Below are 5,808 nucleotides of genomic sequence, written 5' to 3' on the forward strand. Positions count from 1 at the left end.
CCAAGTTTGCAGACAATAAGAAGATAGGTGGTTGGCAGGTAGTGCTGAGGAAGCAGGGAGACTGCAGAAGGACGTTGGCAGATTATGAGAATATGCAAAGAAGTGGCAGATGGTACAGTGTAAGGTCATGCACTTTGGTAGATGGAACTAAAGGCATGGACTATTTTTTAAATGGCGAGCAAATGCAGAAATGGGGTGCAAAGGGACTTGGGAGTCTTTGTGCAGGATTACTTAAAGATTAGATAGTAAGGAAGGCAAATACAATATTAGCATTCATTTTGACAGGACAAGAATATAAAAACAAGAATGTAATCCTGAGGCTTTATAAGCATTGGTTAGACTGCATTTGAAATAGTGTGAGCAGTTTTGGGCCCCGTATCTAAGAAAGGATGTGCTGGCATTTGAGAGGGCCCAGAGGAGATTCATGAGGATAATCCCGGAATGAAAGGATTAACATATGAAGAGCTTTTGATGGCTCTGGACCTGTTCTCGCTGGAGTTTAGAAAAATGAGGGGTATCTCTTTGAAATGTATCAAACATTGAAAGCCTAGAGAGAGTGGATGTGGGGAAGATGTTTCTAATAGTAGATGAGGGGTAAGTCGAGGATCAGAGGGCACGACCTCAGAATACAAGGACATCCCTTTAGAAAAGAGACGAGGGGGAATTTCTTTAACTAGAATATGGTGAATCTGTGGAATTCATTCTCACAGAGACTGCGGATGCCAAGTCATTGGGTTAGAGCAGAGGTTGATGTGTTCTAGATTAGTCAGGGCGTCAAAGGTTAAATGGAGATGGTAGGGTAATGTGGTTGATAGGGATTATAAATCAGCCATGATGGAATGGTGGAGCAGCTACGATGGGCTGAATGGCCTAACTCTGCTCTTATATTTCACTGTGCAGAACCCTATCTGTGTGTGCATTTAACAGTAAAAGTTGTCCAAGAATGGAATCTAGTAGCTATACTACAACACATAAGCATTACCATTTCTTAACTTTCTCACAGAGTATTTAATTGCAGTTCCTTTTTAAGAAGTAATTTCAGTTACTGATCGTCGGTTCCAGTAAGGGTCTGAAACATTTCAAATGTTGCAAGCAATCTACAGTCAATGCCAAACACATTAGCTAACCAGTGTCACAGATGTTTGCTTTGTACATCTTATAACGCAATATGGAAGCAACATCTTACACTATTTTAAATTAATAACAAACGGATATACTTTAAGTCTGATAATTAGCATAAAATGAAATAAATTTAGGGGTTGCAATTCAGAATTTTATGCTGTCTGTGGATTGCATTTTCATAGTGCTGCCCTTCCACTTATTAGGAAATCATTGGCTATCAAGAAAATCGCCGCCAAGGTAAAATATTTCCAAAGATAGCATTTTGATAAAAAATAGACATGTAATACATTATCCCTGAAACTGAAGCTCCCTCCAGTGGTAAGATGGGACATAAAGGATACAAAATATTCAATTCAAGATCATCCCTAAAAAGTTAAAGGTTCAAACCAAATTTATTATCAAAGCACATGTACAACCTTGAGATTCATTTTCTTACCGGCATGTTCAATAAACCTATAGCATCATAACCGTAACAGAATCGATGAAAGACTGCACTAACTTGGAAATTCAACCAATGAGCAAAAGACAACAAACTGCAAACACAAAAAGAAATAATAATAATAAAGAAGCAATAAATATTGAGAAGATGAGAAGAAGAGTCTGTGGAAGTGAGTCCATAGCTTGTGGGATCATTTCAATGACAGGGCAAGTGAAGTTGAGTGAAGTTATCCCCTTTGGTTCAAGAGACTGACAGTTGAGAGTAATAACTGATCCTAAACCTAGTGGTGCAAGTCCTAAGGCTCCTGTACCTTCTTCCTGAAGGTAGCAGTGAGAAGAGAGCACGTCCTAGGTGATGGGGGTCCTCAATGATGGATGCTGCTTTCCTGCAATGGAGTTTCATATGAATGTGATCAATGGTGGGGAAAGCTTTGCCCATGATAGACTGGGCTGTATCCAGTACTTATTGTAAGACTTTCCATTCAAGGGCTTTGGTGTTTCCATACCAGACTGTGATGCAGCTGGTCAATGTACTCTCCACTACATATCTATAGTGGATGTGTACTTGAATGAATATTCAAATACTTTTATTTGAACACAAGTTCAAATGTCAGGAATGTTAAGTCTATTGAGAACCACCCATCCATATCAATCAGTAACAGGTTTTTTTCATTACCTAAATGCAGGTTATAATTGGCAAATAGTCATAGTCATAGTCATGCTTTATTGATGCCGAGGGAAATTGGTTTTCGTTACAGTTGCACCAACCAAGAATAGAGCATAAATATAGCAATATAAAACCATAAAAAATTAAATAATAATATGTAAATTATGCCAGGAAATAAGTCCAGGACCAGCCTATTGGCTCAGGGTGTCTGACCCTCCAAGGATTTGATGTTTGATGGCCGCAGGCAGGAATGACTTCCTATGACGCTCAGTGTTGCATCTCGGTGGAATGAGTCTCCAGCTGAATGTACTCCTGTGCCCAACCAGTACATTATGTAGTGGATGGGAGACATTGTCCAAGATGACATGCAACTTGGACAGCATCCTCTTTTCAGACACTGCCTTCAGAGTCCAGTTCCATCCCCACAACATCACTGGCCTTACGAATGAGTTTGTTGATTCTGTTGGTGCCTGCTATCCTCAGCCTGCAGCCCCAGCACACAACAGCAAACACGATAGCACTGGCCACCACAGACTCGTAGAACATCCTCAGTATCGTCCGGCAGATGTTAAAGGACCTCAGTCTCCTCAGGAAATAGAGACAGCTCTGACCCTTCTTGTAGACAGCCTCAGTGTTCTTTGACCAGTCCAGTTTATTGTCAATTCGTATCTCCTGGTATTTGTAATCCTCCACCATGTCCACACTGACCCCCCTGGATGGAAACAGGGGTCACCGGTACCTTAGCTCTCCTCAGGTCTACCACCAGCTCCTTAGTCTTTTTCACATTGAGCTGCAGATAATTCTGCTCACATCATGTGACAAAGTTTCCTACCGTAGCCCTGTACTCAGCCTCATCTCCCTTGCTGATGCATCCAACTATGACAGAGTCATCCGAAAACTTCTGAAGATAACAAGACTCTGTGCAGTAGTTGAAGTCCGAGGTGTAAATGGTGAAGAGAAATGGAGACAAGACAGTCCCCTATGGAGCCCCAGTGCTGCTGATCACTCTGTCAGACACACAGTGTTGCAAGCACACGTACTGTGGTCTGCCAGTCAGGTAATCAAGAATCCATGACACCAGGAAAGCATCCACCTGCATCGCTGTCAGCTTCTCCCCCAGCAGAGCAGGGTGGATGGTGTTGAGTGCACTGGAGAAGTCAAAAAACATGACCCTCACAGTGCTCGCTGGCTTGTCCAGGTGGGCATAGACATGGTTCAGCAGGTAGATAATGGCATCCTAGTCGGGGCTGGTAGGCAAACTGGAGGGGATCTAAGTGTGGCCTGACCATAGGTCGGAGCAGCTCCAGAACAAGCCTCTCCAGGGTCTTCATGATGTGGGAGGTCAATGCCACTGGTCTGTAGTCATTGCTCATCTCCCATCTCTGGCTAGTGTTATTAGCCAATCCTCATGATCTGCTACACATAAAGAAATCAGGTACAGAGTTGCAGGATTTTTCCCCACCATGAATAAGGTCTAGCAGTATGCACTCCGATGATAGTGGCAAGCAACTTGGAGGGGAAATTGAATGTAGTAGCCATTTAGGCTTGCTGCCTACAGGTTGATGGATTGCACTTTGCAATGCTACACCTTTGAAATATTTGCTTGATGGCAGGGAGGGTGTTAATGTTTAACCTGATTATCATACTACTTATTGGTTGCTGGAACTACACTTAGCCAGGAGATTGCAGAGTACTTCCTCACACCTCTACTTTATAATGGTGATTCCCCCAAGATATTCTGAATGTTGAGTAACTCACACAGAGTTTATAACCCTTGATTCGCACCTAGTGAATTTGGTCTTAGTATTAAGAAAGCTCTCTTCCTGTAAACTGTATGGAGGGGTGGGGGAGAGGGCAAGGTTGCATATCCTAGGGAGGCAGTTAGACCCTCTACTGCCAGAAAGAATTACTTACTAGCACTTAGAATATTATTTTTGATACTTTTGAACTCAAGCAATAATGTTGGCTAGATGCTCTGAGATTTACCAATGGAATATTGTAGAATTTTAATTATTAAAAAGGGAAGGTCATTGAATAAAGAACTGAATGATCAGACCTGAGAGACTGTGTGGGGAACTCTTACAGTGACAGACTGGGGCTATAATGATCACCCTTCCCTTTTTTCCAGGTTTAACGAGTGACTCCCGTGAAGCTGTTTGATCTCATTCAAGTTATTTCAGGACAACTCCTCTTCATGTTGTGGCAGCACAGTTGGTCTGATCCATCAGCTTCTAATGTTTAGTATGCAATTGTCATGTATCAAGCTTCAGGTTACTATCCCACTATTTCTATATATAAAAGTACATCTGGAATCACTTTATGCCAATGAGCATTGGCAGGAAGAGAAACAGTTTGAATGGTTCGGGTGAAAGACCTTTAGTCAGAACTCTCGTACTGAGATGGAATGGGAGGAGAAAGAGAAAATAATAGTATGGAGGAGGGGTAGGACAAGTAACAGGTGAAACAGATAAAAGAGAACTTATGGAGGAAGGGTGAAGAATGGGAAAGTTGCAGGGGGTGGAGTTGGAATGAGAAGGGACAGAACATACAGGAGTTTTATTGAGGATATGTGCTTTGTCTGCAATGGCCATCTTGAGCTTCCACTTGCATGCCACTTCAAGTCCCACTTCTATTCCCACACTGACCTGACTCTCCTTAGCTTTCTGCACAGAGGTGAAATCCAAACTACAAAAACACCGCCTAATTTCACTCCAGCAGTCTGCACTCAGTGTTCCTTACCCACTCCCACCAATCTTCTTGGCTTCTCTCCCCTTTGGCTTATTTTTTTTCCATTCACCCCGCTTGGTCTCATCTGCCCATCATTTCCCTCTTCAAACCACCCACCACCTCCAGTCTGCTAAACTTCAAACCACCCACCACCTCCAGTCTGCTAAACTTCAAACCACCCACCACCTCCAGTCTGCTAAACTTCAAACCACCACCTCCAGTCTGCTAAACTTCATACACCCACCACCTCCAGTCTGCTAAATTTCAAACCACCACCTCCAGTCTGCTAAATTTCAAACCACCACCTCCAGTCTGCTAAACTTCATATTCTAGCCATCTTTCCTCTTCCTCCCCTATCCTGACCTGAAGCGTCAGCTCGTTCCTCCCTCTTGCCTCTACAATGGCATAAGGTCAAAATCCAAAAGGAGATAATTAAACCAGATCATTTATCTTTCTGCAATTATACAGAAATTAACTTGTATAAGCCTAATCGGTAAACAATTTCTAAACTACTACCCAAGCTTCCTTATATAAATGCCATGCTAGTTCACGAGTTAGAAATGAGTAGCAATGACATGATTAAGAATTTGGGGCCAACATCATGAACAGCAAGACTTTCTTTTTACCATCCTCCTCTACCTCCCAGTGTCATTGGAGCTTTTGTATTCCCCAAATCACAAGAGGAAAACAGAAGCTGTGTTTTGTCGATGGAAACACTTCAAATGAAATTAAGCTGTGTTCAAGAATTTGATGCAAGAAGAATTTAAGAGGCATTGACCCGAGTAATATACTAGCATGACAATCACTTTGTATTTGAAGATCGTTTTGTTTGAAAGAGAAGCTTCAAAAGAAAC

This window comes from Mobula birostris, chromosome 6, assembly GCF_030028105.1.
Source record: "Mobula birostris isolate sMobBir1 chromosome 6, sMobBir1.hap1, whole genome shotgun sequence".
In the NCBI taxonomy this organism is placed as follows: domain Eukaryota; kingdom Metazoa; phylum Chordata; class Chondrichthyes; order Myliobatiformes; family Myliobatidae; genus Mobula; species Mobula birostris.